Genomic DNA, 10,309 nt, shown 5'->3' on the forward strand with positions numbered 1-10,309 from the left:
ATTCCTCCTCATTTTCTGGGTTTTTCTCTCACATTGCCTTTCATTCCCAAAGAAATCACATGAAAGGGAAGTGTTTGCAGCTGTCTCCTTTGTTAGAAGTGACACTGTGGGCGGTGATGTGATGGAGGCGTACCATAGACAACATCCTCACACGCACCTTACCGGTTTAATGTTCCGCAATTGCACAAAAAAGTTTGTCAACTAAACAGAGCATAAAGTGGCATACGTGCAAACAACAATCACAGCAGTGCAGGAGAGCAATTTATTCAGAGAGAAATGAAGGAGATAAACAATAAAAAATTAGGCCTGTTGCAGGATTATATACTGTTAATGATGGAGGGGGAAGCAGTGAATTTAGGCTCGTCTTGCAATCAAGCCCAATAAATCACATGAGGCTGTGCAGCGCCCCAACAAACGAGCGACAGAGCGTCAGTGGAGCAGAAGGCGATTTTTGCGGCAGAGCAGAAAATGCACTGTATTCCTACAGGCATTGCATGACAAATCTGTGAACTTCTATTAAGTAGAGGTGGAGCATTGTTTGTAGGAATTCCTGAATGGCTGTTTCACCTCAGGCAAACCGGAGACAAAGGAAACATAAGCATCATGAATTATAGCTCACGTTGCCCTTCAACTGAAATTTTTAGTTAGACACCAAATTAAGGTGAGATGTTGCCGAGGCTTTAAGAAAGTGTGACACTTTGCATTTTAGAAGTGGCTGTTTGTGTTTCCCAGAGGACCTCACATACACGCCAGACACACTCCAGTACTGCAAACAGTGAACTCACATTCTGATGAAATATCTTAAATCACTACAACATACTCTTCACATTTTATATTTTGTATTATGTGGTTATAATGTTTAAAAGCTTTTCTGTCCTTGATCATCTGATCTGAATTGATTCTATTTTATAACCTGTCACTGTGATTTTCTTAATGGTTCGGACTTAAATACCTGAAACTAGAATTATTCTCAACACTGATAAGTACAAGTACAAGTGTTTTACAGTCAGAATCTGTAATTTAAGACATCTTTCCCAGAAGAAGAACAGATAATGACCAAGTGGAAATTGTCTTTTTAATTGGCAATCTTACAGCATTGTTATGTATTTATGTAGACAACAACAAAGAGAGAACACTTCATATGTGGGGAACTAACTATAGGATGAGTTTAAAAATGATATAACTCTATTACATCACACAGTTGGTATTTTATGCAAACACACATTTTAAGAATAGTATCACTATGCATACATTATTTCAATCTTTACAGTGTGTTTTTCAGAGTAAAGCACTGTTTACAATTTTTATGTATTTGAAGCACAATATGCTATTTTCTTCCTGGAGTACTGAGGTTAAACAGCATCATTAGCTTTGGATGCTAAATGTATGCATAGCTTTGTTTTTATATTTAGAAAATTATTCTTACACATACTTAATTTCTGTAGCAGTAAAATGTATTATTTATTTAATGCCACTTTGCTCTTCTTTTAGTCTTAAAAGAACACAAAATTTTTCAGGGTTTTAACGCTAATTATTTTTACCTTGTTTGGAAGGGACTTTTCTTGTTTTATGGCACATCATTTTGTGCCAAAAGTGATATTTTCCCCCGTTTCAGAGAGCTGAATTGTGGGAAAACATGTAGTGACCGAAAGGAAAATCAAGCGAGCAGCATGTGAGCAAACCCTCAGCAGTGTAAACCCTTCATCCCTGCAGTCATAGTGACAGAGGTTGTGTTTCCAGGAAACCCAGCTAATATTACTCACCTCCACTGAAACCGTCATGATGTAATAACTAGGAAACCTCAGAATTCATGTGAAGAGATTTCGCTTTCCTGTTGAGGCATAGGCAGTGAGAGATTAAAAAAATTAATTAAAAAGAAATGCTAATGCTGTTTTGCAGAAACTGACGTCTGATATAGTTTTTATTTAGTTTATTAAGGTTATGTAACATCAAACAAACACAGCAGGAAGCTGACAATGCCCAAAATATGTTGCCTTGCTCAAAGGCAGCAGTTAAGAATAAATGTGTTACTTGCCACCCTTAATTCATCAGCTCAGATTTGGCTTTCATCCTCCTCCTGTTACCCTGCACATATCAAAGCAATCATTTCCTGGCTAATTTTCAGCGCCAGTCACACTCGGGCTCTGGGCTAAAGTGCCACAAACATGAGTCAGAAACATCCAGAAATTTCCTAATGAACTCTATGAAACATGAGATATGGGATTTTGGGCCTCCTGCTGCTCGGTTTTGGCCGTGTGGGAGCAGTCAGTGTGTCCGGAGTGACACAGTATGTCACAGGGAGACTGTTTGGATTGGTAATGACATCTGCCAGGAGGGCTTGTCTGCTTTACAGTCAGAGGTGATGTGAGAAAGATGAGACAGAATTGGGATGGCAAGGGCAGAAGAAAGAGTGCAAAGCATGCTGACATGAACGATAGTATTGGAGTATGCTGGAATGTAAGGATCGATAAATCATAGTCGCTGTCAGCTAATAAGCAAACATTAGCAGATGAGTTCATACATGTTAAACATATAATCACACATGTACAACATGAACACACATTCCCTGTGCTCCCGCTCTCCCTGCTCTGCTGCTGTTTTATCATCACTGGAACAACACTGCCCCTCAGTGGCCGGTTTGTCTCTCCCTCTGGACAAAAAAAAAAAAATCATTGCAAGGTTGGCTTAAGTGCACTCACACAGCTCTTAGCCCTGTGTGATATTTGCACCATAACTGAACTCATGAGGATCACTTGAGGTTTAGTCCCTATGGGGGGAAACGCTTTGCATGCTTAAATGTGGGGCATGGGGAAGGAATTTGGGGTGAATGTCTTGTTTGAACCGTTCGTATATCCCTTCTTCTGCTGTTACGATTTAATACCATGCCATCTATTATTACCCAAGTGGTATTTACACAATCTCTTACTGTTACTTTTAAACATTGCATACTTCACTGGAGCTAGGTTTCAGCCTCAGGAACTATGTAAACATTTTAATATTCTCCTCTGCATCTCATTGCCTCTGCTCTGACACTGAAACCTCTTTTTAAACAACAGTGTGCTTTAAACACTGTCAGATTGTATTGCTTTTCTATTGTGCATTCTGCGATGCATTCTTTGGTGGCTGGATTAGCCTGCAGAGGACCTTCTTAAAGACAGGAGATAGAGAATTAAGGCAGGCCTGACTTAAGGACCTTTACATGTTGATATTGTAACTGAAGAAGATTTACTTTATTGATCCCTGCAAGGGGAAATTCTGTTTTTACACTCTGTTAATGAGTCATGCAACGCACATATAGGCTGAAATATAGTACAAACAGGATCCTATGGACATGCACTAATGGAGAGATGTCAGAGTGAGGGAGCGGCCCACAGCGGGTGCTTCTGAGCTGGTGGTGGGGGGAGGTTTGGTGCCTTGCTCAAGGGCACCTCTGCAGTGCTCAGGAAGTGATCTGGCACCTCTCCAGCTACCAGAACAAAATTTGGTCCGCACTGGGACTTGAACCGGCAACCCTCCAGTTCCCAACCCAAGTTCCTACAGGCTGAGCTACTGCCGCCTGGAAGTACATTTTCCAATGCTATGTCAAAGTGAGCAGGAGGTGGGGCGCTGGTGGCGCAGTGGTTATTGTGTGCACCCCATATATGGAGGCTATAGTCCTTGAAGCGGGTGGCCCAGGTTCAAATCCCGCCTGTGGCTCCTTTCCCGCATGCCATTCCCCACTCTCTCTCACTGATTTCCGACTCTAACCACTGGCACAAAAAACACAAAAATAAATCTTGAAAAAAAAAGAAAAGTGAGCCATCAGGGTCATCAGGGTCCCTGGTTGTCTGGGGAAATGGGGTGTCACCTACTTTCCTGGTTTACAATCCAAACTGGCACCAACCTCAATCTACACTTCTTAGGTTCAATTGACTGAACCACATTTTTATTCAAATATCTTTTATTGAGCAAGTGAAATGGACATACATTTAACAATATATTCCAGACTCATTTGCTTGGTTGTTGTGCATGTAACCCTGATGTTATTTGAAGCTCAGATATTTTGGTAGGGACTTAACCAGATTTGAAAAAAACTGTCATAGAAAGAAAAAGGCTCAACATTTTTTGGGAAAACGCGTTATGTTTTACTAGATGTATCTATATCTGTCGGTCTTTTGAGGTAAAGCCAGCCTGCTAGCTGATTTTCATGTACAGACCATAGACTGTACACACTCAAAGCAAAGGGAACACTTGGCTTAGTTCTACAAAACATAATTAAAATAAAACAACCAAGCAGACAACACGAACAAATGGGAAGAACAAGAAAACCACATGTTACATTGACTATGGAGCACTGTCCTGCAGCAGGTCTGATAACATTTGATAAACCTACTCAGCAGGTAACAAGAACGTTTTGTCACGGTTTCAAAGTAAACAGTTTCAAACAAACAAAAACAAGATAACTCATGGTTCAGGGAAATGGTTAAAATGAACTTAATGCAGTCAGGAAGCAGGGAAGAAATATATGTTTTTATTCCGGACACTTTTTAATGAAAATGAGAAATCAGATAAAATTATCAAGTGTGATCATCCATGATGATTTTCTTTTGTATTGTAAAGGCCTGCAGCATAACCACTGACCCTCTGTAGGCTTGAGTCCAGTGGGTAGTTGCAGGATTGCAAAACTGGACCCTTGCAGATCTACTCTACTAAGTGTTACACATTATAAGAAGACAGTTTCCCTCACTGCTGGAAAGGAAGACTTAAGTTTGCTTCTTGTCTTGACCTTCATATTAAAGGTAAGCTGGATAATAAGAAACAGTGCTTAATGAAGTATACTGGTGTAAATGTTGGATTGTACTTAGATGTACCTAAAGGCCTTTGACTGTGCAACAATTTTTCCAAAGGTTTGACAACTTATCATCAAACTGAAAATATTTTGGCTGTCATGAATTTCACCAATGTCACTCTTCAGACAAGGTGCTGGAATAGCTCTCTGACCTCACAACAATACCGCTTCCAAGGGTTAGGGTGGCAAGCTTTGTGTAACTCTGGTGTAACATATAGTTTATATATGAATAGCTAAGGCTGGCTGTTTGTCCTGCTTCCAGTCTTAATTCAAGCTAACCATTTGGATTTACATGGACTGGCAGCTCACTATCGTTCATTATTATTATATCATTATGGTATCATATTATCATATCGTGATAGTTTCTTTGCTGCAGCCTTACCTAGTGCTTGTTAAAAAGTATTTTGTAACTTTGTATAAAGCTAGGCTAGCAGCTTCTTCCTGCTTTAGGTCTTAAGATTAAGCTAACGGCATCTGTCCTCTCTGTTCATACCAACAGGAGAGCAGGGTCTACATATTTCCCAGCACATGTAAGAACTCCTTTAAAAAAAACTTTTAAACTATTTTTATTTGGCTATTTTCTTCTTCTAAAACATGTCTACTAGTTGCACTCAGCTGTGTTTTACATGCCATCTCTTAACCCCGAATGTGAGCCAATGAATCAGGAGCCATTCATGCGAAATTTTGTTTGAGATCTGGACGCGAAAGGTCAGGGCCTTCGTCCTTTTATCTTTGAGAAATAACAGCCACATGTCACTGAGATTTATGTGTGTATTATGACTTTCAGGCTCAGCAGGCACCGAACACACTCTGCTCAAACTCTCCATCGTTGACCTAAAATGTCCTCGTGAACCGTACCTGACAGGTCAGGTCGCGTCCTGCCCGTCGTAACGGCCAAGGTCAAGGGAAACAGTTGTCTGCAGTCATCTGGAAGTGGAGCCTGTGGGCTGTAAACACTGTGGTCAGCTCGCGGTCAATACGTGCAGCTCTCCCACGCCACATCATTGTCAAGTCAAGACAACATGTAGGGGTCCTGAGATGCAAATCACTGTCTGAAAGGATTAAGTGAAGTTCAATTGACATGCAAAAGTTAACTCTGGGTAGAAACTACGAGAATGTCTTTAACATTGAATTATTTGACCTTCTTCTCTAGGAAATAGTTGTGTAAGGAAGTATATAAATGTCTTCCTGTCTCGTAGCCTGATGCAGTTTTGCATAATATTCAAATGATCTAACTCAAACTGAATCCCTGACAACAATGCACATTTATTTTCAGCTCCTTTTTTCTATCATCTGTTAATAAATGTTTGGAAATGAAAGAGGGCCTTGACATGGACTCAGGCTGTTTGCCATGCTGGGTTAAATTAAAGTCCTCTGTGGAGCTTTTTGCTGGGCTAAAACATTGAAGGTTAGGAGTTTTCCGGCTCATCAGGCTTCAGCTGAGTTAATGAACCCTCGTGGCCCGGCCCCCGCGCTCTGGTCTGAGCATTACTCACGGGCTAAGCAGGGGAAAAAGAAGCTGCCAGTGTTGCTACGCCTCAGTGAGCCACTGCACACACACGGATCATGACTGTGGAAGTTACAGGGTCACAGAGGTCTGCACAACATCTGCTGATCCCGTGTGATATCTCAGGAGAGTTAAATCGGGCTTCGCCGCAATATGGATAAACAAACACAAACATGCTGGGACATAATTGAATTACTTCCATCCACCAAGAACATTGGAGATGAAGGGTGGATGCCCCTGGACATGTTTGTGTGTTTGTTAGAGCTGTAAAGTCAACTGATGTCATCTCACGGAAGATCTTCTGGCCCAGATTCAACCATTTCACTTTGATTCACAGAAGTGTACAACACGCCCATCATGGAGTGACACAATCTGTATTTACAGATTCTACAAAAAAATGTAGAATGTGTCCACGGGGGTCTGGATGTCAGCATGGGAAGTGTTCTTGTTTCAGTTTGTTGTAGTCCGAGCTGTGTTGAGCAATTAGGTATCAGCAGGCTTTAGTACAGGAGAAACAGTCCGTGTGGACAGCCAAAACAAGGCAGAACGTTTTTTTGCGCTAATGACATACCAGCTCATATCAGCGGTAATCTTATGACAGTTTATGGATTTCCGCTGACAAGCCATTTGAGATCAGAATTATTTCAACTTGCACAAATTAGCTTGAAGCTGTGTAGGTAAAGCTAATTAGCGTTTAGATTTCACGACTTCCTGAAATACATCAGAAATTATCAATCCGACCTCCATTCAACAAGCAAGCATCTTAAAAGTTGTTTTCTTCTTGACGACAGACTTGACAAAGCTTGCATGTTTACTTTTTACAAATCTGCATCATGATGTTGTTTCAGCAGACTTGGTAATAGGGGACGAAGCACCAGAATCCAACCCTAACCCAAGATGATAGTGCTGGATGATAGAGGAAGCGTCAGTGCTAGTCCGATGATCACATCGCTTATTGCTGCGTAGGTGTAATGTAAACATCATCACCCTGCGCGCTTGCTAACTGGGAATTTTCCTGAATATATCCTGCTGTGTTCCAACATCGGCTCATCCTGACTTCACAACAACATTTTACCCGGGGGCCGGCAAGGAAAGTTACAGTAATATTTCAGTGACCAAATCGCCCGTTGACATTCACACATGCAGCTCACCCCACAGATTTCTGGATTTTTTAAATTTGTAAATGTTAAATGTACTTGAGCTTATATAGTGCTTTTCTAGTCTTCAGACTACTCAAAGCGCTTTTACAGTGCAGGTCACAACTACACATTCAAACACATTCACACACTGATGGCAGAGGTTGCTTTGTAGTGAGACCATCAGAAGTAACTAATCCCATTTATACACCGCCGATAAAGCAGCAGGAGCAATTTGGGGTTAAGTGTCTTGTCCAAGGACCCATCGGACTTGAGGCTGCAGGAGCTGCAGGATTCTACACTATGAACAGTCTCTTTCTCCTAGCATGCCATCAGTGTATGGATTTGGTGTTTAATGGGTGAAGTAGACAGAAGACTAGAAAAAGGCTGTACAAGCTCAAGTCCATTTACCATTTGACCATTTCAAAGCTCCGTTAGGAAGTTAATATGAAATGGTGTGCTGTTTTTAATGAAGCCAATACACAAAACCATTTGGATACACTCAAAATATAATATTAACTTATGAACATTAACTGCACTTATCTATGAAGAAGAACACATGCTGCTTTACTCACCATGCAATTACAGAGCATTACATTCAGCGCTGTTTCGTCTAAAACATCCACCGGAATTACAGCATGCATTATTTAACTTATTATTAATTCATGGTCAATTCCATCAGTGATAAACATTTATGTCTCTAAAAAGCACAAAAATAAACTGCATGTAGAGATGAAGCATACATTTGAGGAGATACAGTACAGACTGAAACGCTTACAGCTTGGCAACAGAGAGCTTTTCCAGTTATGCAGTGTTGATTACTTGGCCTAGATACAACAATATGGATTATTCTTATCCTCGCTTGTGATGCATCATGGGGCAAAGGGTTTTTAAGTTCACTGGTTTACATAAAGCGTGCAACATCAAATATCCAATGCTATGCTGCCATCATGCTGAGATATTTCCATAAAACTTCTGTAATTCAATTAAAATCTGGTGTCTAGTTATTATAGAGTCAAAGAGGGAAACAGCAGCGAGGACATTTATAGATTTCAAGAAGATTGTGAGAAATTCTAGCTTCCTGCTCTTGTGTTTTCATCTGAGTGGAAGAAAATCCAGAGATTTCATTATTAACCCATCACTGAAGCAAAGAAGCTCTGTTTGATTAGAAGTAATTACTTGACCGCAGACCCCCAAAAAAAGCCTTAAATGGGATTTGGACTGAAAGCTACTGGCCATTCACACAACACTAAAGAGCATGTAAATCTCCGCCTGCGGTCCGTGGGAGTAGCTAAGCAGCCGTGCAGAAAAGAACGCCTTTAGAAATCTGTCTACATTTCTTTGACGGCTGCAGATTACAATTGGATTGGTTTTAAACTTCCACCAAGGCGCTGGAAGAGCTCCCTGACAGAGTTTGGATTGGGAATGAGTGGCCTTACTGTATGCTTATATGTCACAAAACATTAGCTTACGCGCAGACTGATGTTTAAATGGTGATGCTATTCAAGGATTTGTGGGTGGGAAGAGTCTTATTCGCTTTCAATGATCTGGTTCATCCAACAATTGCTTGATTGTGTTATTGTCCGGCTGAATCATGAATGCCATTCACTGGTATTTTAGGAAAGATGTAAAAGAAGAGCATAAGCCTTGAAAGATGAAAGAGAGAGCTACAGCTTTCATAAAAAGTATAAAAAGTGTGTAGCACAAATCTGCAAGGTTAATCAAGGCAGCAGCTAACAGCGCAGTGATTTAACTAAGATATATACTCTATGGTTAATACAGTCAAGTTTAGATAAGGAGCAAAGGTCAGGCTGATAGTGTTGAAACTGGTTGTTGCCATTTAATTTGACTTTCGTGGGCATTTTTGTTATGTGAAATTCAAATGGGATTAGTGTTTTATCCTTCACAAAGAAAAACATGATCCTTGCTCCACAATCTGTACTTTATCATACAGAAATATGCTAAATTTGGATGTATTGGAATGAGTATAAATGTGATCCATGTATGATGTTAACCCTCTTCATCATATGTGTCCTCTGTTGTTATGTGCAATGTAAATGACTGCGGTGTCACTTGAGGAGATGGTTTCTATGAGATGAGTTCTAAATTTGATCATAATTTCAATGAGAAAAACACACAGTGATATAACTAGTGTTGATAAAACTGGCCCTCCCCTCTCCCCACTAATCATTCAAATTATCCTGAGTCAGTAATATGTGTGTGGTCTTTTGCTAAACAACACAAAAAAACTGGAAATATCATCCATTAGTTTGTTCCATATAAAAGTTTAATGCTGCATTAATGTGCTCTAAAAAATATAAAACATTTTCTTTATTCTAAAATATGTGGATTAGCAAAACACTTTTTTGTTATTTATCTATCTTAGTTCAAAGGGACAATATTTATTCTGGTTTAGATATCTTCTTTTTAAATATAGGTAAAACAGGCATAATGAGTCTAAAAGTGTGTGTACTTTGGTCCTTGGCAATGTTAGTTACCTGCCAAAAAAATATGGTAGTGTCTCCAGGGACTCTGATTCATCTAGTGTGTCATCTAGTGTGTCATCTTGTTATACTATGATGTTTTGGAGATGCTGTGTGGCAAAATCTCATTTGGACACTTTATTTTGGCTCAGATTGGCTTTATTTTGTCTTATATTGTGCATGTTCTTATTTGAAGCTAATTAAAAAAAAATTAAAAAGCACACCCAAAAAATAAGAGTAAGTAAGGTGGGGTGACTTTTGAGCCCAAGGCCTCCTAACAGTTTAATCTGGCCATGCACCTCTTAAGTGGCACACACTTAATGGGAGTGAATGAGCACTTTATGTGGGCAGGTGG

This window comes from Labrus bergylta, chromosome 6, assembly GCF_963930695.1.
Source record: "Labrus bergylta chromosome 6, fLabBer1.1, whole genome shotgun sequence".
Lineage (NCBI taxonomy): Eukaryota > Metazoa > Chordata > Actinopteri > Labriformes > Labridae > Labrus > Labrus bergylta.